General features: G+C 47.9%; 67 non-coding genes and 1 pseudogene across 67 annotated transcripts; all 68 read right to left on the bottom strand.

The window, feature by feature from the left end:
• Nucleotides 1-137: 137 nt before the first annotated feature.
• Nucleotides 138-256, bottom strand: LOC145810459 (5S ribosomal RNA). Its single transcript, XR_014354026.1, has one exon. It is a non-coding gene; the product is annotated as a 5S ribosomal RNA (ribosomal RNA).
• Nucleotides 257-443: 187 nt separating this feature from the next.
• Nucleotides 444-562, bottom strand: LOC145812073 (5S ribosomal RNA). Its single transcript, XR_014355598.1, has one exon. It is a non-coding gene; the product is annotated as a 5S ribosomal RNA (ribosomal RNA).
• A 189-nt stretch (nucleotides 563-751) lies between these two features.
• Nucleotides 752-870, bottom strand: LOC145810803 (5S ribosomal RNA). The gene has a single exon (XR_014354358.1). It is a non-coding gene; the product is annotated as a 5S ribosomal RNA (ribosomal RNA).
• Nucleotides 871-1,057: 187 nt separating this feature from the next.
• LOC145812162 (5S ribosomal RNA) lies at nucleotides 1,058-1,176 on the bottom strand. Its single transcript, XR_014355687.1, has one exon. It is a non-coding gene; the product is annotated as a 5S ribosomal RNA (ribosomal RNA).
• Nucleotides 1,177-1,365: 189 nt separating this feature from the next.
• On the bottom strand, nucleotides 1,366-1,484 carry LOC145811712 (5S ribosomal RNA). Its single transcript, XR_014355246.1, has one exon. It is a non-coding gene; the product is annotated as a 5S ribosomal RNA (ribosomal RNA).
• Nucleotides 1,485-1,673: 189 nt separating this feature from the next.
• On the bottom strand, nucleotides 1,674-1,792 carry LOC145811384 (5S ribosomal RNA). The gene has a single exon (XR_014354926.1). It is a non-coding gene; the product is annotated as a 5S ribosomal RNA (ribosomal RNA).
• Nucleotides 1,793-1,980: 188 nt separating this feature from the next.
• LOC145811361 (5S ribosomal RNA) lies at nucleotides 1,981-2,099 on the bottom strand. Its single transcript, XR_014354904.1, has one exon. It is a non-coding gene; the product is annotated as a 5S ribosomal RNA (ribosomal RNA).
• A 189-nt stretch (nucleotides 2,100-2,288) lies between these two features.
• On the bottom strand, nucleotides 2,289-2,407 carry LOC145811383 (5S ribosomal RNA). The gene has a single exon (XR_014354925.1). It is a non-coding gene; the product is annotated as a 5S ribosomal RNA (ribosomal RNA).
• Nucleotides 2,408-2,595: 188 nt separating this feature from the next.
• Nucleotides 2,596-2,714, bottom strand: LOC145812223 (5S ribosomal RNA). Its single transcript, XR_014355749.1, has one exon. It is a non-coding gene; the product is annotated as a 5S ribosomal RNA (ribosomal RNA).
• A 189-nt stretch (nucleotides 2,715-2,903) lies between these two features.
• LOC145810293 (5S ribosomal RNA) lies at nucleotides 2,904-3,022 on the bottom strand. The gene has a single exon (XR_014353869.1). It is a non-coding gene; the product is annotated as a 5S ribosomal RNA (ribosomal RNA).
• A 188-nt stretch (nucleotides 3,023-3,210) lies between these two features.
• LOC145811587 (5S ribosomal RNA) lies at nucleotides 3,211-3,329 on the bottom strand. Its single transcript, XR_014355126.1, has one exon. It is a non-coding gene; the product is annotated as a 5S ribosomal RNA (ribosomal RNA).
• Nucleotides 3,330-3,517: 188 nt separating this feature from the next.
• Nucleotides 3,518-3,636, bottom strand: LOC145812275 (5S ribosomal RNA). Its single transcript, XR_014355810.1, has one exon. It is a non-coding gene; the product is annotated as a 5S ribosomal RNA (ribosomal RNA).
• A 188-nt stretch (nucleotides 3,637-3,824) lies between these two features.
• On the bottom strand, nucleotides 3,825-3,943 carry LOC145810708 (5S ribosomal RNA). Its single transcript, XR_014354266.1, has one exon. It is a non-coding gene; the product is annotated as a 5S ribosomal RNA (ribosomal RNA).
• Nucleotides 3,944-4,131: 188 nt separating this feature from the next.
• LOC145812105 (5S ribosomal RNA) lies at nucleotides 4,132-4,250 on the bottom strand. Its single transcript, XR_014355630.1, has one exon. It is a non-coding gene; the product is annotated as a 5S ribosomal RNA (ribosomal RNA).
• A 187-nt stretch (nucleotides 4,251-4,437) lies between these two features.
• LOC145811367 (5S ribosomal RNA) lies at nucleotides 4,438-4,556 on the bottom strand. The gene has a single exon (XR_014354910.1). It is a non-coding gene; the product is annotated as a 5S ribosomal RNA (ribosomal RNA).
• A 189-nt stretch (nucleotides 4,557-4,745) lies between these two features.
• LOC145811166 (5S ribosomal RNA) lies at nucleotides 4,746-4,864 on the bottom strand. Its single transcript, XR_014354715.1, has one exon. It is a non-coding gene; the product is annotated as a 5S ribosomal RNA (ribosomal RNA).
• Nucleotides 4,865-5,053: 189 nt separating this feature from the next.
• Nucleotides 5,054-5,172, bottom strand: LOC145812172 (5S ribosomal RNA). Its single transcript, XR_014355698.1, has one exon. It is a non-coding gene; the product is annotated as a 5S ribosomal RNA (ribosomal RNA).
• Nucleotides 5,173-5,360: 188 nt separating this feature from the next.
• Nucleotides 5,361-5,479, bottom strand: LOC145810783 (5S ribosomal RNA). The gene has a single exon (XR_014354339.1). It is a non-coding gene; the product is annotated as a 5S ribosomal RNA (ribosomal RNA).
• Nucleotides 5,480-5,669: 190 nt separating this feature from the next.
• Nucleotides 5,670-5,788, bottom strand: LOC145811165 (5S ribosomal RNA). The gene has a single exon (XR_014354714.1). It is a non-coding gene; the product is annotated as a 5S ribosomal RNA (ribosomal RNA).
• Nucleotides 5,789-5,976: 188 nt separating this feature from the next.
• LOC145809735 (5S ribosomal RNA) lies at nucleotides 5,977-6,095 on the bottom strand. The gene has a single exon (XR_014353297.1). It is a non-coding gene; the product is annotated as a 5S ribosomal RNA (ribosomal RNA).
• A 187-nt stretch (nucleotides 6,096-6,282) lies between these two features.
• LOC145812314 (5S ribosomal RNA) lies at nucleotides 6,283-6,401 on the bottom strand. Its single transcript, XR_014355853.1, has one exon. It is a non-coding gene; the product is annotated as a 5S ribosomal RNA (ribosomal RNA).
• A 315-nt stretch (nucleotides 6,402-6,716) lies between these two features.
• LOC145809632 (5S ribosomal RNA) lies at nucleotides 6,717-6,835 on the bottom strand. Its single transcript, XR_014353193.1, has one exon. It is a non-coding gene; the product is annotated as a 5S ribosomal RNA (ribosomal RNA).
• A 188-nt stretch (nucleotides 6,836-7,023) lies between these two features.
• LOC145811007 (5S ribosomal RNA) lies at nucleotides 7,024-7,142 on the bottom strand. Its single transcript, XR_014354557.1, has one exon. It is a non-coding gene; the product is annotated as a 5S ribosomal RNA (ribosomal RNA).
• A 189-nt stretch (nucleotides 7,143-7,331) lies between these two features.
• LOC145811190 (5S ribosomal RNA) lies at nucleotides 7,332-7,450 on the bottom strand. Its single transcript, XR_014354738.1, has one exon. It is a non-coding gene; the product is annotated as a 5S ribosomal RNA (ribosomal RNA).
• A 188-nt stretch (nucleotides 7,451-7,638) lies between these two features.
• Nucleotides 7,639-7,757, bottom strand: LOC145810784 (5S ribosomal RNA). Its single transcript, XR_014354340.1, has one exon. It is a non-coding gene; the product is annotated as a 5S ribosomal RNA (ribosomal RNA).
• Nucleotides 7,758-7,945: 188 nt separating this feature from the next.
• Nucleotides 7,946-8,064, bottom strand: LOC145810299 (5S ribosomal RNA). The gene has a single exon (XR_014353875.1). It is a non-coding gene; the product is annotated as a 5S ribosomal RNA (ribosomal RNA).
• A 188-nt stretch (nucleotides 8,065-8,252) lies between these two features.
• Nucleotides 8,253-8,371, bottom strand: LOC145809894 (5S ribosomal RNA). The gene has a single exon (XR_014353462.1). It is a non-coding gene; the product is annotated as a 5S ribosomal RNA (ribosomal RNA).
• A 186-nt stretch (nucleotides 8,372-8,557) lies between these two features.
• Nucleotides 8,558-8,676, bottom strand: LOC145810987 (5S ribosomal RNA). Its single transcript, XR_014354538.1, has one exon. It is a non-coding gene; the product is annotated as a 5S ribosomal RNA (ribosomal RNA).
• A 188-nt stretch (nucleotides 8,677-8,864) lies between these two features.
• On the bottom strand, nucleotides 8,865-8,983 carry LOC145809893 (5S ribosomal RNA). Its single transcript, XR_014353461.1, has one exon. It is a non-coding gene; the product is annotated as a 5S ribosomal RNA (ribosomal RNA).
• A 187-nt stretch (nucleotides 8,984-9,170) lies between these two features.
• LOC145811443 (5S ribosomal RNA) lies at nucleotides 9,171-9,289 on the bottom strand. Its single transcript, XR_014354984.1, has one exon. It is a non-coding gene; the product is annotated as a 5S ribosomal RNA (ribosomal RNA).
• A 188-nt stretch (nucleotides 9,290-9,477) lies between these two features.
• LOC145810540 (5S ribosomal RNA) lies at nucleotides 9,478-9,596 on the bottom strand. Its single transcript, XR_014354105.1, has one exon. It is a non-coding gene; the product is annotated as a 5S ribosomal RNA (ribosomal RNA).
• Nucleotides 9,597-9,783: 187 nt separating this feature from the next.
• On the bottom strand, nucleotides 9,784-9,902 carry LOC145812354 (5S ribosomal RNA; annotated as a pseudogene).
• A 186-nt stretch (nucleotides 9,903-10,088) lies between these two features.
• Nucleotides 10,089-10,207, bottom strand: LOC145810201 (5S ribosomal RNA). Its single transcript, XR_014353773.1, has one exon. It is a non-coding gene; the product is annotated as a 5S ribosomal RNA (ribosomal RNA).
• A 188-nt stretch (nucleotides 10,208-10,395) lies between these two features.
• Nucleotides 10,396-10,514, bottom strand: LOC145810975 (5S ribosomal RNA). Its single transcript, XR_014354526.1, has one exon. It is a non-coding gene; the product is annotated as a 5S ribosomal RNA (ribosomal RNA).
• A 188-nt stretch (nucleotides 10,515-10,702) lies between these two features.
• On the bottom strand, nucleotides 10,703-10,821 carry LOC145811574 (5S ribosomal RNA). Its single transcript, XR_014355113.1, has one exon. It is a non-coding gene; the product is annotated as a 5S ribosomal RNA (ribosomal RNA).
• Nucleotides 10,822-11,009: 188 nt separating this feature from the next.
• Nucleotides 11,010-11,128, bottom strand: LOC145810767 (5S ribosomal RNA). The gene has a single exon (XR_014354323.1). It is a non-coding gene; the product is annotated as a 5S ribosomal RNA (ribosomal RNA).
• A 186-nt stretch (nucleotides 11,129-11,314) lies between these two features.
• Nucleotides 11,315-11,433, bottom strand: LOC145811879 (5S ribosomal RNA). Its single transcript, XR_014355412.1, has one exon. It is a non-coding gene; the product is annotated as a 5S ribosomal RNA (ribosomal RNA).
• Nucleotides 11,434-11,621: 188 nt separating this feature from the next.
• Nucleotides 11,622-11,740, bottom strand: LOC145810236 (5S ribosomal RNA). The gene has a single exon (XR_014353812.1). It is a non-coding gene; the product is annotated as a 5S ribosomal RNA (ribosomal RNA).
• Nucleotides 11,741-11,925: 185 nt separating this feature from the next.
• LOC145809676 (5S ribosomal RNA) lies at nucleotides 11,926-12,044 on the bottom strand. The gene has a single exon (XR_014353238.1). It is a non-coding gene; the product is annotated as a 5S ribosomal RNA (ribosomal RNA).
• Nucleotides 12,045-12,232: 188 nt separating this feature from the next.
• Nucleotides 12,233-12,351, bottom strand: LOC145811291 (5S ribosomal RNA). The gene has a single exon (XR_014354835.1). It is a non-coding gene; the product is annotated as a 5S ribosomal RNA (ribosomal RNA).
• Nucleotides 12,352-12,538: 187 nt separating this feature from the next.
• LOC145809109 (5S ribosomal RNA) lies at nucleotides 12,539-12,657 on the bottom strand. Its single transcript, XR_014352603.1, has one exon. It is a non-coding gene; the product is annotated as a 5S ribosomal RNA (ribosomal RNA).
• Nucleotides 12,658-12,845: 188 nt separating this feature from the next.
• LOC145809353 (5S ribosomal RNA) lies at nucleotides 12,846-12,964 on the bottom strand. The gene has a single exon (XR_014352884.1). It is a non-coding gene; the product is annotated as a 5S ribosomal RNA (ribosomal RNA).
• Nucleotides 12,965-13,150: 186 nt separating this feature from the next.
• Nucleotides 13,151-13,269, bottom strand: LOC145809675 (5S ribosomal RNA). Its single transcript, XR_014353237.1, has one exon. It is a non-coding gene; the product is annotated as a 5S ribosomal RNA (ribosomal RNA).
• A 190-nt stretch (nucleotides 13,270-13,459) lies between these two features.
• On the bottom strand, nucleotides 13,460-13,578 carry LOC145811558 (5S ribosomal RNA). Its single transcript, XR_014355097.1, has one exon. It is a non-coding gene; the product is annotated as a 5S ribosomal RNA (ribosomal RNA).
• A 187-nt stretch (nucleotides 13,579-13,765) lies between these two features.
• Nucleotides 13,766-13,884, bottom strand: LOC145810057 (5S ribosomal RNA). The gene has a single exon (XR_014353623.1). It is a non-coding gene; the product is annotated as a 5S ribosomal RNA (ribosomal RNA).
• Nucleotides 13,885-14,072: 188 nt separating this feature from the next.
• LOC145809880 (5S ribosomal RNA) lies at nucleotides 14,073-14,191 on the bottom strand. Its single transcript, XR_014353448.1, has one exon. It is a non-coding gene; the product is annotated as a 5S ribosomal RNA (ribosomal RNA).
• A 188-nt stretch (nucleotides 14,192-14,379) lies between these two features.
• Nucleotides 14,380-14,498, bottom strand: LOC145810614 (5S ribosomal RNA). The gene has a single exon (XR_014354175.1). It is a non-coding gene; the product is annotated as a 5S ribosomal RNA (ribosomal RNA).
• A 188-nt stretch (nucleotides 14,499-14,686) lies between these two features.
• On the bottom strand, nucleotides 14,687-14,805 carry LOC145810539 (5S ribosomal RNA). Its single transcript, XR_014354104.1, has one exon. It is a non-coding gene; the product is annotated as a 5S ribosomal RNA (ribosomal RNA).
• Nucleotides 14,806-14,993: 188 nt separating this feature from the next.
• On the bottom strand, nucleotides 14,994-15,112 carry LOC145812202 (5S ribosomal RNA). The gene has a single exon (XR_014355728.1). It is a non-coding gene; the product is annotated as a 5S ribosomal RNA (ribosomal RNA).
• Nucleotides 15,113-15,299: 187 nt separating this feature from the next.
• Nucleotides 15,300-15,418, bottom strand: LOC145812294 (5S ribosomal RNA). The gene has a single exon (XR_014355831.1). It is a non-coding gene; the product is annotated as a 5S ribosomal RNA (ribosomal RNA).
• A 187-nt stretch (nucleotides 15,419-15,605) lies between these two features.
• LOC145811732 (5S ribosomal RNA) lies at nucleotides 15,606-15,724 on the bottom strand. Its single transcript, XR_014355266.1, has one exon. It is a non-coding gene; the product is annotated as a 5S ribosomal RNA (ribosomal RNA).
• Nucleotides 15,725-15,909: 185 nt separating this feature from the next.
• On the bottom strand, nucleotides 15,910-16,028 carry LOC145810906 (5S ribosomal RNA). The gene has a single exon (XR_014354458.1). It is a non-coding gene; the product is annotated as a 5S ribosomal RNA (ribosomal RNA).
• Nucleotides 16,029-16,217: 189 nt separating this feature from the next.
• On the bottom strand, nucleotides 16,218-16,336 carry LOC145811312 (5S ribosomal RNA). The gene has a single exon (XR_014354856.1). It is a non-coding gene; the product is annotated as a 5S ribosomal RNA (ribosomal RNA).
• Nucleotides 16,337-16,525: 189 nt separating this feature from the next.
• LOC145812181 (5S ribosomal RNA) lies at nucleotides 16,526-16,644 on the bottom strand. Its single transcript, XR_014355707.1, has one exon. It is a non-coding gene; the product is annotated as a 5S ribosomal RNA (ribosomal RNA).
• A 189-nt stretch (nucleotides 16,645-16,833) lies between these two features.
• On the bottom strand, nucleotides 16,834-16,952 carry LOC145811847 (5S ribosomal RNA). The gene has a single exon (XR_014355378.1). It is a non-coding gene; the product is annotated as a 5S ribosomal RNA (ribosomal RNA).
• Nucleotides 16,953-17,141: 189 nt separating this feature from the next.
• LOC145811404 (5S ribosomal RNA) lies at nucleotides 17,142-17,260 on the bottom strand. The gene has a single exon (XR_014354946.1). It is a non-coding gene; the product is annotated as a 5S ribosomal RNA (ribosomal RNA).
• A 190-nt stretch (nucleotides 17,261-17,450) lies between these two features.
• LOC145810270 (5S ribosomal RNA) lies at nucleotides 17,451-17,569 on the bottom strand. Its single transcript, XR_014353846.1, has one exon. It is a non-coding gene; the product is annotated as a 5S ribosomal RNA (ribosomal RNA).
• Nucleotides 17,570-17,757: 188 nt separating this feature from the next.
• Nucleotides 17,758-17,876, bottom strand: LOC145810694 (5S ribosomal RNA). Its single transcript, XR_014354252.1, has one exon. It is a non-coding gene; the product is annotated as a 5S ribosomal RNA (ribosomal RNA).
• A 189-nt stretch (nucleotides 17,877-18,065) lies between these two features.
• LOC145809855 (5S ribosomal RNA) lies at nucleotides 18,066-18,184 on the bottom strand. The gene has a single exon (XR_014353423.1). It is a non-coding gene; the product is annotated as a 5S ribosomal RNA (ribosomal RNA).
• Nucleotides 18,185-18,373: 189 nt separating this feature from the next.
• LOC145810620 (5S ribosomal RNA) lies at nucleotides 18,374-18,492 on the bottom strand. The gene has a single exon (XR_014354181.1). It is a non-coding gene; the product is annotated as a 5S ribosomal RNA (ribosomal RNA).
• Nucleotides 18,493-18,680: 188 nt separating this feature from the next.
• On the bottom strand, nucleotides 18,681-18,799 carry LOC145810780 (5S ribosomal RNA). The gene has a single exon (XR_014354336.1). It is a non-coding gene; the product is annotated as a 5S ribosomal RNA (ribosomal RNA).
• A 187-nt stretch (nucleotides 18,800-18,986) lies between these two features.
• Nucleotides 18,987-19,105, bottom strand: LOC145809870 (5S ribosomal RNA). The gene has a single exon (XR_014353438.1). It is a non-coding gene; the product is annotated as a 5S ribosomal RNA (ribosomal RNA).
• Nucleotides 19,106-19,293: 188 nt separating this feature from the next.
• LOC145811591 (5S ribosomal RNA) lies at nucleotides 19,294-19,412 on the bottom strand. Its single transcript, XR_014355130.1, has one exon. It is a non-coding gene; the product is annotated as a 5S ribosomal RNA (ribosomal RNA).
• Nucleotides 19,413-19,599: 187 nt separating this feature from the next.
• On the bottom strand, nucleotides 19,600-19,718 carry LOC145809352 (5S ribosomal RNA). The gene has a single exon (XR_014352883.1). It is a non-coding gene; the product is annotated as a 5S ribosomal RNA (ribosomal RNA).
• Nucleotides 19,719-19,907: 189 nt separating this feature from the next.
• On the bottom strand, nucleotides 19,908-20,026 carry LOC145811248 (5S ribosomal RNA). Its single transcript, XR_014354793.1, has one exon. It is a non-coding gene; the product is annotated as a 5S ribosomal RNA (ribosomal RNA).
• Nucleotides 20,027-20,215: 189 nt separating this feature from the next.
• Nucleotides 20,216-20,334, bottom strand: LOC145809854 (5S ribosomal RNA). The gene has a single exon (XR_014353422.1). It is a non-coding gene; the product is annotated as a 5S ribosomal RNA (ribosomal RNA).
• A 188-nt stretch (nucleotides 20,335-20,522) lies between these two features.
• Nucleotides 20,523-20,641, bottom strand: LOC145811180 (5S ribosomal RNA). Its single transcript, XR_014354729.1, has one exon. It is a non-coding gene; the product is annotated as a 5S ribosomal RNA (ribosomal RNA).
• A 188-nt stretch (nucleotides 20,642-20,829) lies between these two features.
• LOC145811778 (5S ribosomal RNA) lies at nucleotides 20,830-20,948 on the bottom strand. Its single transcript, XR_014355311.1, has one exon. It is a non-coding gene; the product is annotated as a 5S ribosomal RNA (ribosomal RNA).
• Between the last annotated feature and the right edge of the window lie 25 nt (nucleotides 20,949-20,973).

Raw genomic sequence — 20,973 nt, 5'->3', positions numbered from 1 at the left:
AAATTGAATGGAACAGGATAATCTGGAAATGGTTTAAAAGGGAGAAGTTTGTCGAAAAGGAGGCGAAGGCGATTGAATGGGCTAAAAATCGGACAGGCTGTCCGTGGAAAAAAAAAAGGGGAGGGGGGGTGGAAAAAGGGGTGCAACACGAGGACTTCCCAGGGGGTCACCCATCCTAGTACTACTCTCGCCCAAGCACGCTTAACTGTGGAGTGCTGATGGGATCCGGTGCATTAGTGCTGGTATGATCGCACCCGAAGATTAACAGCGACTTTATTGTTTTAAGCAGAAAACGGGGGAAAAAATGAAATCGAATGGAACAGGATAATCTAGAAATGGTTTAATAGGGAGAAGTTTGTCGAAAAGGAGGCGAAGGCGATTGAATGGGCTAAAAATCGGACAGGCTGTCCGGGGAAAAAAAAAAGGGGAGGGGGGTGGAAAAAGGGGTGCAACACGAGGACTTCCCAGGGGGTCACCCATCCTAGTACTACTTTCGCCCAAGCACGCTTAACTGCGGAGTTCTGATGGGATTCGGTGCATTAGTGCTGGTATGATGGAACCCGAAGATTAACCGCGACTTTATTGTTGTAAGCAGTAGACGGGGGAAAAAATGAAATTGAATGGAATAGGATAATCTGGAAATTGTTTAAAAGGGAGAAGTTTGTCGAAAAGGAGGAGAAGGCGATTGAATGGGCTAAAAATCGGACAGGCTGTCCGGGGAAAAAAAAAAAGGGGAGGGGGGGTGGAAAAAGGGGTGCAACACGAGGACATCCCAGGGGGTCACCCATCCTAGTACTACTCTCGCCCAAGCACGCTTAACTGCGAAGTTCTGATGGGATCCGGTGCATTAGTGCTGGTATGATCGCACCCGAAGATTAACCGCGACTTTATTGTTTTAAGCAGAAAACGGGAGAAAAAATGAAATCGAATGGAACAGGATAATCTGGAAATGGTTTAAAAGGGAGAAGTTTGTCGAAAAGGAGGCGAAGGCGATTGAATGGGCTAATAATCGGACAGGCTGTCCGGGGAAAAAAAAAAGGGGAGGGGGGTGCAAAAAGGGGTGCAACACGAGGACTTCCCAGGGGGTCACCCATCCTAGTACTACTTTCGCCCAAGCACGCTTAACTGCGGAGTTCTGATGGGATTCGGTGCATTAGCGCTGGTATGATGGAACCCGAAGATTAACCGCGACTTTATTGTTGTAAGCAGTAGACGGGGGAAAAAATGAAATTGAATGGAACAGGATAATCTAGAAATGGTTTAAAAGGGAGAAGTTTGTCGAAAAGGAGGCGAAGGCGATTGAATGGGCTAAAAATCGGACAGGCTGTCTGGGGAAAAAAAAAAAGGGGAGGGGGGGTGGAAAAAGGGGTGCAACACGAGGACTTCCCAGGGGGTCACCCATCCTAGTACTACGGTCGCCCAAGCACGCTTAACCGCGGAGTTCTGATGGGATCCAGTGCATTAGTGCTGGTATGATCGCACCCGAAGATTAACCGCGACTTTATTGTTTTAAGCAGTAGACGGGGGAAAAAATGAAATTGAATGGAACAGGATAATCTGGAAATGGTTTAAAAGGGAGAAGTTTGTCGAAAAGGAGGCGAAGACGATTGAATGGGCTAAAAATCGGACAGCCTGTCCGGGGAAAAAAAAAAGGGGGAGGGGGGGTGGAAAAAGGGGTGCAACACGAGGACTTCCCAGGGGGTCACCAATCCTAGTACTACTCCCGCCCAAGCACGCTTGGCTGCGGAGTTCTGATGGGATCCGGTGCATTAGTGCTGGTATGATCGCACTCGAAGATTAACCGCGACTTTATTGTTTTAAGCAGTAGACAGGGGAAAAAATGAAATTGAATGGAACAGGATAATCTAGAAATGGTTTAAAAGGGAGAAGTTTGTCTAAAAGGAGGCGAAGGCGATTGAATGGGCTAAAAATCGGACAGGCTGTCTGGGGAAAAAAAAAAGGGGAGGGGGGGTGGAAAAAGGGGTGCAACACGAGGACTTCCCAGGGGGTCACCCATCCTAGTACTACTGTCGCCCAAGCACGCTTAACCGCGGAGTTCTGATGGGATCCAGTGCATTAGTGCTGGTATGATCGCACCCGAAGATTAACCGCGACTTTATTGTTTTAAGCAGTAGACGGGGGAAAAAATGAAATTGAATGGAACAGGATAATCTGGAAATGGTTTAAAAGGGAGAAGTTTGTCGAAAAGGAGGCGAAGACGATTGAATGGGCTAAAAATCGGACAGGCTGTCCGGGGAAAAAAAAAAGGGGGAGGGGGGGTGGAAAAAGGGGTGCAACACGAGGACTTCCCAGGGGGTCACCAATCCTAGTACTACTCCCGCCCAAGCACGCTTGGCTGCGGAGTTCTGATGGGATCCGGTGCATTAGTGCTGGTATGATCGCACTCGAAGATTAACCGCGACTTTATTGTTTTAAGCAGTAGACAGGGGAAAAAATGTAATTGAATGGAACAGGATAATCTAGAAATGGTTTAAAAGGGAGAAGTTTGTCGAAAAGGAGGCGAAGGCGATTGAATGGGCTAAAAATCGGACAGGTTGTCCGGGGAAAAAAAAAAGGGGAGGGGGGGTGGAAAAAGGGTTGCAACACGAGGACTTCCCAGGGGGTCACCCATCCAAGTTCTACTCTCGCCCAAGCACGTTTAACTGCGGAGTTCTGATGCGATCCGGTGCATTAGTACTTGTATGATCGCACCCGAAGATTAACCGCGACTTTATTGTTTTAAGCAGTAGACGGGGGAAAAAATGAAATTGAATGGAACAGGATAATCTGGAAATGGTTTAAAAGGGAGAAGTTTGTCGAAAAGGAGGCGAAGGCGATTGAATGGGCTAAAAATCGGACAGGCTGTCCGGAGAAAAAAAAAAAGGGGAGGGGGGGTGGAAAAAGGGGTGCAACACGAGGACTTCCCAGGGGGTCACCCATCCTAGTACTACTCTCGCCCAAGCACGCTTAACTGCGGAGTTCTGATGGGATCCGGTGCATTAGAGCTGGTACGATCGCACCCGAAGATTAACCGCGACTTTATTGTTCTAAGCAGTAGACGGGGGAAAAAATGAAATTGAATGGAACAGGATAATCTGGAAATGGTTTAAAAAGGAGAAGTTTGTCGAAAAGGAGGCAAAGGCGATTGACTGGGCTAAAAATCGGACATGCTGTCAGGGGAAAAAAAAAAGGGGAGGGGGGGTGGAAAAAGGGGTGCAACACGAGGACTTCCCTGGGGGTCACCCATCCTAGTACTACTCTCGCCCAAGCACACTTAACTGCGGAGTTCTGATGGGATTCGGTGCATTAGTGCTGGTATGATCGGACCCGAAGATTAACCGCGACTTTATTGTTGTAAGCAGTAGACGGGGGAAAAAATGAAATTGAATGGAACAGGATAATCTGGAAATGGTTTAAAAAGGAGAAGTTTGTCGAAAAGGAGGCAAAGGCGATTGACTGGGCTAAAAATCGGACATGCTGTCAGGGGAAAAAAAAAAGGGGAGAGGGGGTGGAAAAAGGGGTGCAACAGGAGGACTTCCCTGGGGGTCACCCATCCTAGAACTACTCTCGCCCAAGCACACTTAACTGCGGAGTTCTGATGGGATTCGGTGCATTAGTGCTGGTATGATCGGACCCGAAGATTAACCGCGACTTTATTGTTGTAAGCAGTAGACGGGGGAAAAAATGAAATTGAATGGAACAGGATAATCTGGAAATGGTTTAAAAGGGAGAAGTTTGTCGAAAAGGAGGCGAAGGCGATTGAATGGGCTAAAAATCGGACAGGCTGTCTGGGGAAAAAAAAAAGGAGAGGGGTGGTGGAAAAAGGGGTGCGACACGAGGACTTCCCACGGGGTCACCCATCCTAGTACTACTCTCGCCCAAGCACGCTTAACTGCGGAATTCTGATGGGATCCGGTGCACTAGTGCTGGCATGATCGCACCCGAAGATTAACCGCGACTTTATTGTTTTAAGTCGTAAACGGGGAAAAAAATGAAATTGAATGGAACAGGATAATCTGGAAATGGTTTAAAAGGGAGAAGTTTGTCGAAAATGAGGCGAAGGCGATTGAATGGGCTAAAAATCGGACATGCTGTCCGGGGAAAAAAAAAAATGGGAGGGGGGTGGAAAAAGGGGTACAACACGAGGACTTCCCAGGGGGTCACCCATCCTAGTACTACTCTCGCCCAAGCACGCTTAACTGCGTAGTTTTGATGGGATCCGGTGCATTAGAGCTGGTACGATCGCACCCGAAGATTAACCGCGACTTTATTGTTCTAAGCAGTAGACGGGGGAAAAAATGAAATTGAATGGAACTGGATAATCTGGAAATGGTTTAAAAGGGAGAAGTTTGTCGAAAATGAGGCGAAGGCGATTGAATGGGCTAAAAATCGGACAGGCTGTCCGGGGAAAAAAAAAAGGGGAGGGGGGTGGAAAAAGGGGTGCAACAAGAGGACTTCCCAGGGTGTCACCCATCCTAGTACTACTCTCGCCCAAGCACGCTTAACTGCGGAGTTCTGATGGGATCCGGTGCATTAGTGCTGGTATGATCGCACCCGAAGATTAACCGCGACTTTTTTGTTTTAAGCAGTAGACGGGGGAAAAAATGAAATTGAATGGAACAGGATAATCTGGAAATGGTTTAAAAGGGAGAAGTTTGTCGAAAAGGAAGCGAAGGCGATTGAATGGGCTAAAAATCAGACAGGCTGTCCGGAGAAAAAAAAAAAAGGGGAGGGGGGTGGAAAAAGGGTTGCAACACGAGGACTTCCCAGGGGGTCACCCATCCTAGTACTACTCTCGCCCAAGCACGCTTAACTGCGTAGTTCTGATGGGATCCGGTGCATTAGTACTGGTATGATCGCACCCGAAGATTAACCGCGACTTTATTGTTTTAAGCAGTAGACGGGGGAAAAAATGAAATTGAATGGAACAGGATAATCTGGAAATGGTTTAAAAGGGAGAAGTTTGTCGAAAAGGAGGCGAAGGCGATTGAATGGGCTAAAAATCGGACAGGCTGTCCGTGGAAAAAAAAAAAGGGGAGGGGGCGTGGAAAAAGGGGTGCAACACGAGGACTTCCCAGGGGGTCACCCATCCTAGTACTACTCTCGCCCAAGCACGCTTAACTGCGTAGTTTTGCTGGGATCCGGTGCATTAGAGCTGGTACGATCGCACCCGAAGATTAACCGCGACTTTATTGTTCTAAGCAGTAGACGGGGGAAAAAATGAAATTGAATGGAACTGGATAATCTGGAAATGGTTTAAAAGGGAGAAGTTTGTCGAAAATGAGGCGAAATCGATTGAATGGGCTAAAAATCGGACAGGCTGTCCGGGGAAAAAAAAAAGGGGAGGGGGGGTGGAAAAAGGGGTGCAACAAGAGGACTTCCCAGGGGGTCACCCATCCTAGTACTACTCTCGCCCAAGCACGCTTAACTGCGGAGTTCTGATGGGATCCGGTGCATTAGTGCTGGTATGATCGCAACCGAAGATTAACCGCGACTTTTTTGTTTTAAGCAGTAGACGGGGGAAAAAATGAAATTGAATGGAACAGGATAATCTGGAAATGGTTTAAAAGGGAGAAGTTTGTCGAAAAGGAAGCGAAGGCGATTGAATGGGCTAAAAATCAGACAGGCTGTCCGGAGAAAAAAAAAAAAGGGGAGGGGGGGTGGAAAAAGGGTTGCAACACGAGGACTTCCCAGGGGGTCACCCATCCTAGTACTACTCTCGCCCAAGCACGCTTAACTGCGTAGTTCTGATGGGATCCGGTGCATTAGTACTGGTATGATCGCACCCGAAGATTAACCGCGACTTTATTGTTTTAAGCAGTAGACGGGGGAAAAAATGAAATTGAATGGAATAGGATAATCTGGAAATGGTTTAAAAGGGAGAAGTTTGTCGAAAAGGAGGCGAAGGCGATTGAATGGGCTAAAAATCGTACAGGCTGTCCGTGGAAAAAAAAAAGGGGAGGGGGGGTGGAAAAAGGGGTGCAACACGAGGACTTCCCAGGGGGTCACCCATCCTAGTACTACTCTCGCCCAAGCACGCTTAACTGCGGAGTGCTGATGGGATCCGGTGCATTAGTGCTGGTATGATCGCACCCGAAGATTAACAGCGACTTTATTGTTTTAAGCAGAAAACGGGGGAAAAAATGAAATCGAATGGAACAGGATAATCTAGAAATGGTTTAAAAGGGAGAAGTTTGTCGAAAAGGAGGCGAAGGCGATTGAATGGGCTAAAAATCGGACAGGCTGTCCGGGGAAAAAAAAAAGGGGAGGGGGGTGGAAAAAGGGGTGCAACACGAGGACTTCCCAGGGGGTCACCCATCCTAGTACTACTTTCGCCCAAGCACGCTTAACTGCGGAGTTCTGATGGCATTCGGTGCATTAGTGCTGGTATGATGGAACCCGAAGATTAACCGCGACTTTATTGTTGTAAGCAGTAGACGGGGGAAAAAATGAAATTGAATGGAATAGGATAATCTGGAAATGGTTTAAAAGGGAGAAGTTTGTCGAAAAGGAGGAGAAGGCGATTGAATGGGCTAAAAATCGGACAGGCTGTCCGGGGAAAAAAAAAAGGGGGAGGGGGGGTGGAAAAAGGGGTGATAATCTGGAAATGGTTTAAAAGGGAGAAGTTTGTCGAAAAGGAGGCGAAGGCGATTGAATGGGCTAAAAATCGGACAGGCTGTCCGGGGAAAAAAAAAAGGGGAGGGGGGGTGGAAAAAGGGGTGCAACACGAGGACTTCCCAGGGGGTCACCCATCCTAGTACTACTCTCGCCCAAGCACGCTTAACTGCGAAGTTCTGATGGGATCCGGTGCATTAGTGCTGGTATGATCGCACCCGAAGATTAACCGCGACTTTATTGTTTTAAGCAGAAAACGGGGGAAAAAATGAAATCGAATGGAACAGGATAATCTGGAAATGGTTTAAAAGGGAGAAGTTTGTCGAAAAGGAGGCGAATGCGATTGAATGGGCTAAAAATCGGACAGGCTGTCCGGGGAAAAAAAAAAGGAGAGGGGTGGTGGAAAAAGGGGTGCGACACGAGGACTTCCCAGGGGGTCACCCATCCTAGTACTACTCTCGCCCAAGCACGCTTAACTGCGGAATTCTGATGGGATCCGGTGCACTAGTGCTGGCGTGATCGCACCCGAAGATTTACCGCGACTTTATTGTTTTAAGCCGTAAACGGGGAAAAAAATGAAATTGAATGGAACAGGATAATCTGGAAATGGTTTAAAAGGGAGAAGTTTGTCGAAAAGGAGGCGAAGGCGATTGAATGGGCTAAAAATCGGACAGGCTGTCCGGGGAAAAAAAAAAAGGGGAGGGGGGGTGGAAAAAGGGGTGCAACACGAGGACTTCCCAGGGGGTCACCCATCCTAGTACTACTCTCGCCCAAGCACGCTTAACTGCGGAGTTTTGATGGGATCCGGTGCATTAGAGCTGGTACGATCGCACCCGAAGATTAACCGCGACTTTATTGTTCTAAGCAGTAGACGGGGGAAAAAATGAAATTGAATGGAACAGGATAATCTGGAAATCGTTTAAAAGGGAGAAGTTTGTCGAAAAGGAGGCGAAAGCGATTGAATGGGCTAGAAATCGGACAGGCTGTCCGGGGAAAAAAAAAGGGGAGGTGGGGGTGGAAAAAGGGGTGCAACACGAGGACTTCCCAAGGGGTCACCCATCCAAGTACTACTCTCGCCCAAGCACGCTTAACTAAGGAGTTCTGATGGGATCCGGTGCATTAGTACTGGTATGATTGCACCCGAAGATTAACCTCGACTTTATTGTTTTAAGCAGTAGACGGGGGAAAAAATGAAATTGAATGGAACAGGATAATCTGGAAATGGTTTAAAAGGGAGAAGTTTGTCGAAAAAGAGACAAAGGCGATTGAATGGGCTAAAAATCGGACAGGCTGTCCGGGGAAAAAAAAAAAGGGGATGGGGGTGGAAAATAGTGTGCAACACGAGGACTTCCCAGGGGGTCACCCATCCTAGTACTACTCTCGCCCAAGCACGCTTAACTGCGGAGTTCTGATGGAATCCGGTGCATTAGTGCTGGTATGATCGCACCCGAAGATTAACCGCGACTTTATTGTTTTAAGCAGAAAACGGGGGAAAAAATGAAATCGAATGGAACAGGATAATCTGGAAATGGTTTAAAAGGGAGAAGTTTGTCGAAATGGAGGCGAAGGCGATTGAATGGGCTAAAAATCGGATAGGCTGTCCAGGGAAAAAAAAAAGGGGAGGGGGGGAGGAAAAAGGGGTGCAACACGAGGACTTCCCAGGGGGTCACCCATCCTAGTACTACTCTCGCCCAAGCACGCTTAATTGCGGAGTTCTGATGGGATCCGGTGCATTAGTGCTGGTATGATCGCACCCGAAGATTAACCGCGACTTTATTGTTTTAAGCAGTAGACGGGGGAAAAAATGAAATTGAATGGAACAGGATAATCTGGAAATGGTTTAAAAGGGAGAAGTTTGTCGAAAAGGAGGCGAAGGCGATTGAATGGGCTAAAAATCGCACAGGCTGTCCGGGGAAAAAAAAAAGGGGAGGGGGTGGAAAAAGGGGTGCAACACGAGGACTTCATAGGGGGTCACCCATCCTAGTACTACTCTCGCCCAAGCACGCTTAACTGCGGAGTTTTGATGGGATCCGGTGCATTAGTGCTGGTATGATCGCACCCGAAGATTAACCGCGACTTTATTGTTCTAAGCAGAAAACGGGGGAAAAAATGAAATCGAATGGAACAGGATAATCTGGAAATGGTTTAAAAGGGAGAAGTTTGTCGAAAAGGAGGCGAAGGCGATTGAATGGGCTAAAAATCGGACAGGCTGTCCGGGGAAAAAAAAAAGGGGAGGGGGGGAGGAAAAAGGGGTGCAACACGAGGACTTCCCAGGGGGTCACCCATCCTAGTACTACTCTCGCCCAAGCACGCTTAATTGCGGAGTTCTGATGGGATCCGGTGCATTAGTGCTGGTATGATCGCACCCGAAGATTAACCGCGACTTTATTGTTCTAAGCAGTAGACGGGGGAAAAAATGAAATTGAATGGAACAGGATAATCTGGAAATGGTTTAAAAGGGAGAAGTTTGTCGAAAAGGAGGCGAAGGCGATTGAATGGGCTAAAAATCGCACAGGCTGTCCGGGGAAAAAAAAAAGGGGAGGGGGGTGGAAAAAGGGGTGCAACACGAGGACTTCATAGGGGGTCACCCATCCTAGTACTACTCTCGCCCAAGCACGCTTATCTGCGGAGTTTTGATGGGATCCGGTGCATTAGTGCTGGTATGATCGCACCCGAAGATTAACCGCGACTTTATTGTTCTAAGCAGTAGACGAGGGAAAAAATGAAAGTGAATGGAACAGGATAATCTGGAAATGGTTTAAATGGGAGAAGTTTGTCGAAAAGGAGGCGAAGGCGATTGAATGGGCTAAAAATCGGAAAGGCTGTCCGGGGAAAAAAAAAAGGGGAGGGGGGATGGAAAAAGGGGTGCAACACGAGGACTTCCCAGGGGGTCACCCATCCTAATACTACTCTCGCCCAAGCACGCTTAACTGCGGAGTTCTGATAGGATCCGGTGCATTAGTGCTGGTATGATCGCACCCGAAGATTAACCGCGACTTTATTGTTTTAAGCAGTAGACGGGGGAAAAAATGAAATTGAATGGAACAGGATAATCTGGAAATGGTTTAAAAGGGAGAAGTTTGTCGAAAAGGAGGCGAAGGCGATTGAATGGGCTAAAAATCGGACAGGCTGTCCGGGGAAAAAAAAAATATGGGAGGGGGTGGAAAAGGGGTGCAACACGAGGACTTCCCACGGAGTCACCCATCCTAGTACTACTGTCGCCCAAGCAAGCTTAACTGCGGAGTTCTGATGGGATCCGTAGCATTAGTGTTTGTATGATCGCACCCGAAGATTAACTACGACTTTATTGTTTTAAGCAGTAGACGGGGGAAAAAATGAAATTGAATGGAACAGGATAATCTGGAAATCGTTAAAAAGGGAGAAGTTTGTCGAAAAGAAGGCGAAGGCGATTGAATTGGCTAAAAATCGGACAGGCTGTCCGGGGAAAAAAAAAAGGGGAGGGGGTGGAAAAAGGGGTGCAACACGAGGACTTCCCAAGGGGTCACCCATCCTAGTACTACTCTCGCCCAAGCACGCCTAACTGCGGAGTTCTGATGGGATCCGGTGCATTAGTGCTGGTATGATCGCACCCGAAGATTAAACTCGACTTTATTGTTTTAAGCAGTAGACGGGGGAAAAAATGAAATTGAACGGAACAGGATAATCTGGAAATGGTTTAAAAGGGAGAAGTTTGTCGAAAAGGAGACGAAGGCGATTGAATGGGCTAAAAATCGGACAGGCTGTCCGGGGGAAAAAAAAAAGGGGAGGGGGATGGAAAATGGGGTGCAACACGAGGACTTCCCAGGGGGTCACCCATCCTAGTACTACTCTCGCCCAAGCACGCTTAACTGCGGAGTTTTGATGGGATCCGGTGCATTAGCGCTGGTACGATCGCACCCGAAGATTAACCGCGACTTTATTGTTCTAAGCTGTAGACGGGGGAAAAAATGAAATTGAATGGAACAAGATAATCTGGAAATGGTTTAAATGGGAGAAGTTTGTCGAAAAGGAGGCGAAGGCGATTGAATGGGCTAAAAATCGGACAGGCTGTCCGGGGAAAAAAAAAAGGGGAGGGGCGGTGGAAAAAGGGGTGCAACATGAGGACTTCCCAGGGGGTCACCCATCCTAGTACTACTGTCGCCCAAGCACGCTTAGCTGCGGAGTTCTGATGGGATCCGGAGCATTAGTGCTGGTATGATCGCACCCGAAGATTAACCGCGACTTTATTGTTTTAAGCAGTAGACGGGGGAAAAAATGAAATTGAATGGAACAGGATAATCTGGAAATCGTTCTAAAGGGAGAAGTTTGTCGAAAAGGAGGCGAAAGCGATTGAATGGGCTAGAAATCGGACAGGCTGTCCGGGGAAAAAAAAAAGGGGAGGGGGGGTGGAAAAAGGGGTGCAACACGAGGACTTCCCAAGGGGTCACCCATCCAAGTACTACTCTCGCCCAAGCACGCTTAACTAAGGAGTTCGGATGGGATCCGGTGCATTAGTGCTGGTATGATCGCACCAGAAGATTAACCGCGACTTTATTGTTTTAAGCAGTAGACGGGGGAAAATATGAAATTGAATGGAATAGGATAATCTGGAAAGGGTTTAAAAGGTAGAAGTTTGTCGAAAAGGTGGCGAAGGCGATTGAATGGGCTAAAAATCGAACAGGCTATCCGGGGAAAAAAAAAAGGGGAGGGGGTGGAAAAAGGGGTGCAACACGAGGACTTCTCAGGGGGTCACCCATCCTAGTACTACTCTCGCCCAAGAACGCTTAACTGCAGAGTTCTGATGGAATCCGGTGCATTAATGCTGGTGTTATCGCACCCGAAGATTAACCGCGACTTTATTGTTTTAAGCAGTAGACGGGGGAAAAAATGAAATTGAATGGAACAGGATAATCTGGAAATGGTTTAAAAGGGAGAAGTTTGTCGAAAAGGAGGCGAAGGCGATTGAATGGGATAAAAAGCGGACAGGCTGTCCGGGGAAAAAAAAAAGGGGAGGGGGGGTGTAAAAAGAGGTGCAACACGAGGACTTCCCAGGGGGTCACCCCTCCTAGTACTACTCTCGCCCAAGCACGCTTAACTGCGGAGTTCTGATGGGATCCGGTGCATTAGTGCTGGTATGATCGCACCCGAAGATTAACCGCGACTTTATTGTTCTAAGCAGTAGACGGGGGAAAAAATGAAATTGAATGGAACAGGATAATCTGGAAAGGGTTTAAATGGGAGAAGTTTGTCGAAAAGGAGGCGAAGGCGCTTGAATGGGCTAAAAATCGGACAGGTTGTCCGAGGAAAAAAAAAAGGGGAGGGGGTGGAAAAAGGGTGCAACCCGAGGACTTCCCAGGGGGTCACCCATCCTAGTACTACTCTCGCCCAAGCACGCTTAACTGCGGAGTTCTGATGGGATCCGGTGCATTAGTGCTGGTATGATCGCACCCGAAGATTAACCGCGACTTTATTGTTCTAAGCAGTAGACGGGGGAAAAAATGAAATTGAATGGAACAGGATAATCTGGAAATGGGTTAAAAGGGAGAAGTTTGTCGAAAAGGAGGCGAAGGCGATTGAATGGGCTAAAAATCGGACAGGCTGTCCGGGGAAAAAAAAAAAGGGTAGGGGGGTGGAAAAAGGGGTGCAATACGAGGACTTCCCAGGGGGTCACCCATCCTAGTACTACTTTCGCCCAAGCACGGTTAACTGCGGAGTTCGGATGGGATTCGGTGCATTAGTGCTGGTATGATCGCACCCGAAGGTTCACCGCGACTTTATTGTTTTAAGCAGTAGACGGGGGAAAAAATGAAATTGAATGGAACAGGATAATCTGGAAATGGTTTAAAAGGGAGAAGTTTGTCGACAAGGAGGCGAAAGCGATTGAATGGGCTAAAAATCGGACAGGCTGTCCGGGGAAAAAAAAAAGGGGAGGGGGGTGGAAAAAGGGGTGCAACACGAGGACTTCCCAGGGGGTCACCCATCCTAGTACTATTCTCGCCCAAGCACGCTTAACTGCGGAGTTCTGATGGGATCCGGTGCATTAGTGCTGGTATGATCGCACCCAAAGATTAACCGCGACTTTATTGTTTTAAGCAGTAGACGGGGGAAAAAATGAAATTGAATGGAACAAGATAATCTGGAAATCGTTTAAAAGGGAGAAGTTTGTCGAAAAGGAGGCGAAGGCGATTGAATGGTCTAAAAATCGGACAGGCTGTCCGGGGAAAAAAAAAAAGGGGAGGGGGGTGGAAAAAGGGGTGCAACACGAGGACTTCCCAGGGGGTCACCCATCCTAGTACTACTCTCGCCCAAGCACGCTTAACTGCGGAGTTCTGATGGGATCCGGTGCATTAGTGCTGGTGTGATCGCACCCGAAGATTAACCGCGACTTTATTGTATTAAGCAGTAGACGGGGGAAAAAATGAAATTGAATGGAACAGGATAATCTGGAAAGGGTTTAAATGGGAGAAGTTTGTCGAAAAGGAGGCGAAGGCGCTTGAATGGGCTAAAAATCGGACAGGCTGTCCGAGGAAAAAAAAAAAGGGGAGGGGGTCGAAAAAGGGTGCAACCCGAGGACTTCCCAGGGGGTCACCCATCCTAGTACTACTCTCGCCCAAGCACGCTTAACTGCGGAGTTCTGATGGGATCCGGTGCATTAGTGCTGGTATGATCGCACCCGAAGATTAACCGCGACTTTATTGTTCTAAGTAGTAGACGGGGGAAAAAATGAAATTGAATGGAACAGAATAATCTGGAAATGGGTTAGAAGGGAGAAGTTTGTCGAAAAGGAGGCGAAGGCGATTGAATGGGCTAAAAATCGGACAGGCTGTCCGGGGAAAAAAAAAAAAAGGGGAGGGGGGTGGAAAAAGGGGTGCAATACGAGGACTTCCCAGGGGGTCACCCATCCTAGTACTACTTTCGCCCAAGCACGGTTAACTGCGGAGTTCGGATGGGATTCGGTGCATTAGTGCTGGTATCATCGCACCCGAAGGTTCACCGCGACTTTATTGTTTTAAGCAGTAGACGGGGGAAAAAATGAAATTGAATGGAACAGGATAATCTGGAAATCGTTTAAAAGGGAGAAGTTTGTCGACAAGGAGGCGAAAGCGATTGAATGGGCTAAAAATCGGACAGGCTGTCCGGGGAAAAAAAAAAGGGGAGGGGGGTTGAAAAAGGGGTGCAACACGAGGACTTCCCAGGGGGTCAGCCATCCTAGTACTATTCTCGCCCAAGCACGCTTAACTGCGGAGTTCTGATGGGATCCGGTGCATTAGTGCTGGTATGATCGCACCCGAAGATTAACCGCGACTTTATTGTTTTAAGCAGTAGACGGGGGAAAAAATGAAATTGAATGGAACAAGATAATCTGGAAATCGTTTAAAAGGGAGAAGTTTGTCAAAAAGGAGGCGAAGGCGATTGAATGGTCTAAAAATCGAACAGGCTGTCCAGGGAAAAAAAAAAAGGGGAGGGGGGTGGAAAAAGGGGTGCAACACGAGGACTTCCCAAGGGGTCACCCATCCTAGTACTACTCTTGCCCAAGCACGCTTAACTGCGGAGTTCTGATGGGATCCGGTGCATTAGTGCTGGTATGATCGCACCCGAAGATTAACCGCGACTTTATTGTATTAAGCAGTAGACGGGGGAAAAAATGAAATTGAATGGAACAGGATAATCTGGAAATGGTTTAAAAGGGAGAAGTTTGTCGAAAAGGAGGCGAAGGCGATTGAATGGGCTAAAAATCGGACAGGCTGTCCGGGGAAAAAAAAAAGGGGAGGGGGGGAGGAAAAAGGGGTGCAACACGAGGACTTCCCAGGGGGTCACCCATCCTAGTACTGCTCACGCCCAAGCACGCTTAACTGCGGAGTTTTGATGGGATCCGGTGCATTAGTGCTGGTATGATCGCACCCGAAGATTAACCGCGACTTTATTGTTCTAAGCAGTAGACGAGGGAAAAAATGAAAGTGAATGGAACAGGATAATCTGGAAATGGTTTAAATGGGAGAAGTTTGTCGAAAAGGAGGCGAAGGCGATTGAATGGCCTAAAAATCGGAAATGCTGTCCGGGGAAAAAAAAAAGGGGAGGGGGGATGGAAAAAGGGGTGCAACACGAGGACTTCCCAGGGGGTCACCCATCCTAATACTACTCTCGCCCAAGCACGCTTAACTGCGGAGTTCTGATAGGATCCGGTGCATTAGTGCTGGTATGATCGCACCCGAAGATTAACCGCGACTTTATTGTTTTAAGCAGTAGACGGGGGAAAAAATGAAATTGAATGGAACAGGATAATCTGGAAATGGTTTAAAAGGGAGAAGTTTGTCGAAAAGGAGGCGAAGGCGATTGAATGTGCTAAAAATCGGACAGGCTGTCCGGGGAAAAAAAAAAGGGGAGGGGGGGTGGAAAAAGGGGTGCAACACGAGGACTTCCCAAGGGGTCACCCATCCAAGTACTACTCTCGCCCAAGCACGCCTAACTGCGGAGTTCTGATGGGATCCGTAGCATTAGTGTTTGTATGATCGCACCCGAAGATTAACTACGACTTTATTGTTTTAAGCAGTAGACGGGGGAAAAAATGAAATTGAATGGAACAGGATAATCTGGAAATCGTTAAAAAGGGAGAAGTTTGTCGAAAAGAAGGCGAAGGCGATTGAATGGGCTAAAAATCGGACAGGCTGTCCGGGGAAAAAAAAAAGGGGAGGGGGGTGGAAAAAGGGGTGCAACACGAGGACTTCCCAAGGGGTCACCCATCCTAGTACTACTCTCGCCCAAGCACGCTTAACTGCGTAGTTCTGATGGGATCCGTAGCATTAGTGTTTGTATGATCGCACTCGAAGATTAACTACGACTTTATTGTTTTAAGCAGTAGACGGGGGAAAAAATGAAATTGAATGGAACAGGATAATCTGGAAATCGTTAAAAAGGGAGAAGTTTGTCGAAAAGAAGGCGAAGGCGATTGAATGGGCTAAAAATCGGACAGGCTGTCCAGGGAAAAAAAAAAGGGGAGGGGGGTGGAAAAAGGGGTGCAACACGAGGACTTCCCAGGGGGTCACCCATCTTAATACTACTCTCGCCCAAGCACGCTTAACTGCGGAGTTATGATAGGATCCGGTGCATTAGTGCTGGTATGATCGCACCCGAAGATTAACCGCGACTTTATTGTTTTAAGCAGTAGACGGGGGAAAAAATGAAATTGAATGGAACAGGATAATCTGGAAATGGTTTAAAAGGGAGAAGTTTGTCGAAAAGGAGGCGAAGGCGATTGAATGGGCTAAAAATCGGACAGGCTGTCCGGGGAAAAAAAAAAGGGGAGGGGGGGAAAAAGGGGTGCAACACGAGGACTTCCCAGGGGGTCACCCATCCCAGTACTACTGTCGCCCAAGCACGCTTAACTGCGGAGTTCTGATGGGATCCGGTGCATTAGTGCCGGTATGATCGCACACGAAGATTAACCGCGACTTTATTGTTTTAAGTAATAGACGGGGGAAAAAATGAAATTGAATGGAAGAGGATAATCTGGAAATGGTTTAAAAGGGAGAAGTTTGTCGAAAAGGAGGCGAAGGCGATTGAATGGGCTAAAAATCGGACAGGCTGTCCGGGGAAAAAAAAAACGGGGAGGGGGGGTGGAAAAAGGGGTGCAACACGAGGACTTCCCAGGGGGTCACCCATCCTAGTACTACTCTCGCCCAAATACGCTTAACTGCGGAGTTCTGGTGGGATCCGGTGCATTAGTGCTGGTATGATCACACCCGAAGATGAACCGCGACTTTATTGTTTTAAGCAGTAGACGGGGGAAAAAATGAAATTGAATGGAACAGGATAATCTGGAAATGGTTTAAAAGGGAGAAGTTTGTCGAAAAGGAGGCGAAGGCGATTTAATGGGCTAAAAATCGGACAGGCTGTCCGGGGAAAAAAAAAAAGGGGAGGGGGGGTGGAAAAAGGGGTGCAACACGAGGACTTCCCAGGGGGTCACCCATCCTAGTACTACTGTCGCCCAAGCACGCTTAACTGCGGAGTCCTGATGGGATCCGTAGCATTACTGCTGGTATGATCGCTCCCGAAGATTAACCGCGACTTTATTGTTTTAAGCAGTAGACGGGGGAAAAAAGAAAATTGAATGGAACAGGATAATCTGGAAATCGTTTAAAAGGGAGAAGTTTGTCGAAAAGGAAGCGAAGGCGATTGAATGGGCTAAAAATCGGACAGGCTGTCCGGGGAAAAAAAAAAAGGGGAGGAGGGGTTGAAAAAGGGGTGCAACACGAGGACTTCCTAAGGGGTCACCCATCCTAGTACTACTTTCGCCGAAGCACGCTTAACTGCGAAGTTCTGATGGGATCCGGTGCATTAGTGCTGGTATGATCGCACCCGAAGATTAACCGCGACTTTATTGTTTTAAGCAGTAGACGGGGGAAAAAATGAAATTGAATGGAACAGGATAATCTGGAAATGGTTTAAAAGGGAGAAGTTTGTCGAAAAGGAGGCGAAGGCGATTGAATGGGCTAAAAATCGAACAGGCTGTCCGGGGTAAAAAAAAAAAGGGGAGGGGGGTGGAAAAAGGGATGCAACACGAGGACTTCCCAGGGGGTCACCCATCCTTGTACTACTCTCGCCCAAGCACGCTTAGCTGCGGAGTTCTGATGGTATCCGGTGCATTAGTGCTGGTATGATCGCACCCGAAGATTAACCGTGACTTTATTGTTTTAAGCAGCAGACGGGGGAAAAAATGAAATTGAATGGAACAGGATAATCTGGAAATGGTTTAAAAGGGAGAAGTTTGTCGAAAAGGAGGCGAAGGCGATTGAATGGGCTAAAAATCGGACATGCTGTCCGGGGAAAAAAAAAAAGAGGGAGGGGGGGTGGAAAAAGGGGTGCAACACGAGGACTTCCCAGGGGGTCACCAATCCTAGTACTACTCTCGCCCAAGCACGCTTAACTGCGGAGTTCTGATGGGATCCGGTGCATTAGTGCTGGTATGATCGCACCCGAAGATTAACCGCGACTTTATTGTTTTAAGCAGCAGACGGGGGAAAAAATGAAATTGAATGGAACAGGATAATCTGGAAATGGTTTAAAAGGGAGAAGTTTGTCGAAAAAGAGGCGAAGGCGATTGAATGGGCTAAAAATCGGACAGGCTGTCCGGGGAAAAAAAAAAGGGGAGGGGGGGTGGAAAAAGGGGTGCAACACGAGGACTTCCCAGGGGGTCACCCATCCTAGTACTACTCTCGCCCAAGCACGCTTATCTACGGAGTTCTGATCGGATCCGGTGCATTAGTGCTGGTATGATCGCACCCGAAGATTAACCGCCACTTTTTTGTTTTAAGCAGCAGACGGGGGAAAAAATGAAATTGAATGGAACAGGATAATCTGGAAATGGTTTAAAAGGGAGAAGTTTGTCGAAAAGGAGGCGAAGGCGATTGAATGGGCTAAAAATCGGACAGGCTGTCCGGGGAAAAAAAAAAAGGGGAGGGGGGGTGGAAAAAGGGGTGCAACACGAGGACTTCCCAGGGGGTCACCCATCCTAGTACTACTCTCGCCCAAGCACGCTTAACTGCGGAGTTCTGATGGGATCCGGTGCATTAGTGCTGGTGTGACCGCACCCGAAGATTAACCGCGACTTTACTGTTTTAAGCAGTAGACGGGGGAAAAAATGAAATTGAATGAGACAGGATAATCTGGAAATGGTTTAAAAGGGAGAAGTTTTTCGAAAAGGAGGCGAAGGCGATTGAATGGGCTAAAAATCGGACACGCTGTCCGGGGAAAAAAAAAAAGGGGAGGGGGGGTGGAAAAAGGGGTGCAACACGAGGACTTCCCAGGGTGTCACCCATCTTAGTACTACTCTCGCCCAAGCACGCTTAACTGCGGAGTTCTGATGGGATCCGGTGCATTAGTGCTGGTATGATCGCACCCGAAGATTAACCGCGATTTTATTGTTTTAAGCAGCAGACGGGGGAAAAAATGAAATTGAATGGAACAGGATAATCTGGAAATGGTTTAAAAGGGAGAAGTTTGTCGAAAACAAGGAGAAGGCGATTGAATGGGCTAAAAATCGGACAAGCTGTCCGGGGAAAAAAAAAAGGGGAGGGGGGGTGGAAAAAGGGGTGCAACACGAGGACTTCCCAGGGGGTCACCCATCCTAGTACTACTCTCGCCCAAGCACGCTTAACTGCGGAGTTCTGACGGGATCCGGTGCACTAGTGCTAGTGTGATCGCACCCGAAGATGAACCGCGACTTTATTGTTTTAAGCAGCAGACGGGGGAAAAAATGAAATTGAATGGAACAGGATAATCTGGAAAAGGTTTAAAAGGGAGAAGTTTGTCGAAAAAGAGGCGAAGGCGATTGAATGGGCTAAAAATCGGACAGGCTGTCCGGGGAAAAAAAAAAGGGGAGGGGGGTGGAAAAAGGGGTGCAACACGAGGACTTCCCAGGGGGTCACCCATCCTAGTACTACTCTCGCCCAAGCACGCTTAACTGCGGAGTTCTGATGGGATCCGGTGCATTAGTGCGGGTATGATCGCACCAGAAGATTAACCGCGACTTTATTGTTTTAAGCAGCAGACGGGGGAAAAAATAAAATTGAATGGAACAGGATAATCTGGAATTGGTTTAAAAGGGAGAAGTTTGTCGAAAAGGAAGCGAAGGCGATTGAATGGGCTAAAAATCGGACAGGCTGTCCGGGGGAAAAAAAAAAGGGGAGGGGGGGTCGAAAAAGGGTGCAACACGAGGACTTCCCACGGGGTCACCCATTGTAGTACTACTCTCGCCCAAGCACGCTTAACTGCAGAGTTCTAATGGGATCCGGTGCATTAGTATTGGTATGATCGCACCCGAAGATTAACCGCTACTTTATTGTTTTAAGCAGTAGACGAGGGAAAAAATGAAATTGAATGGAACAGGATAATCTGGAAATGGTTTAAAAGGGAGAAATTTGTCGAAAAGGAGGCGAAGCCGATTGAATGGGCTAAAAATAGGACAGGCTGTCCGGGGAAAAAAAAAAGGGGAGGGGGGTGGAAAAGGGGGTGCAACACGAGGACTTCCCAGGGGGTCACCCATCCTAGTACTACTCTCGCCCAAGCACGCTTAACTGCGGAGTTCTGATGGGATCCGGTGCATTAGTGCTGGTGTGATCGCACCCGAAGATTAACAGCGACTTTATTGTTTTAAGCAGTAGGCAGGGGAAATATGAAATTGAAAGGAACAGGATAATCTGGAAATGGTTTAAAACGGAGAAGTTTGTCGAAAAGGAGGCGAAGGCGATTGAATGAGCTAAAAATCGGACAGGCTGTCCGGGGAAAAAAAAAAAAGGGGAGGGGGGGTGGAAAAAGGGGTGCAACACGAGGACTTCGCAGGGGGTCACCCATCCTTGTACTACTCTCGCCCAAGCACGCTAAACTGCGGAGTTCTGATGGGATCCGGTGCATTAGTGCTGGTTTGATCGCACCCGAAGATTAACCGCGACTTTATTGTTTTAAGCAGTAGACGGGGCAAAAAATGAAATTGAATGGAACAGGATAATCTGGAAATGGTTTAAAAGGGAGAAGTTTGTCGAAAAGGAGGCGAAGGCGATTGAATGGGCTAAAAATCGAACAGGCTGTCCGGGGAAAAAAAAAAAGGGGAGGGGGGTTGGAAAAAGGGGTGCAACACGAGGACTTCCCAGGGGGTCACCCATCCTAGTACTACTCTCGCCCAAGCACGCTTAACTGCGGAGTTCTGATGGGATCCGGTGCATTAGTGCTGGTGTGACCGCACCCGAAGATTAACCGCGACTTTATTGTTTTAAGCAGTAGACGGGGGAAAAAATGAAATTGAATGGAACAGGATAATCTGGAAATGGTTTAAAACGGAGAAGTTTGTTGAAAATGAGGCGAAGGCTATTGAATGGGCTAAAAATCGGACCGGCTGTCCGGGGGAAAAAAAAAAAGGGAGGGGGGTGGAAAAAGGGGTGCAACACGAGGACTTCCCAGGGGGTCACCCATCCTAGTGCTACTCTCGCCCAAGCACGCTTAACTGCGGAGTTCTGATGGGATCCGGTGCATTAGTGCTGCTATGATCGCACCCGAGGATTAACCGCGACTTCGTTGTTTTAACCAGCAGACGGGGGAAAAAATGAAATTGAATGGAACAGGATAATCTGGAAATGGTTTAAAAGGGAGAAGTTTGTCGAAAAGGAGGCGAAGGGGATTGAATGGGCTAAAAATCGGACAGGCTGTCCGGGGAAAAAAAAAAGGGGTGGGGGGGTCGAAAAAGGGGTGCAACACGAGGACTTCCCAGGGTGTCACCCATCCTAGTACTACTCTCGCCCAAGCACGCTTAGCTGCGGAGTTCTGATGGGATCCGATGCATTAGTGCTAGTGTGATCGCACCCGAAGTTGAAACGCGACTTTATTGTT

Source organism: Camellia sinensis, chromosome 14 (genome assembly GCF_055761805.1).
Source record: "Camellia sinensis isolate YWXY chromosome 14, ASM5576180v1, whole genome shotgun sequence".
NCBI lineage: Eukaryota > Viridiplantae > Streptophyta > Magnoliopsida > Ericales > Theaceae > Camellia > Camellia sinensis.
Note: the sequence above shows the minus strand (reverse complement) of the source record. Positions and strands in the feature narration are given on the sequence as shown.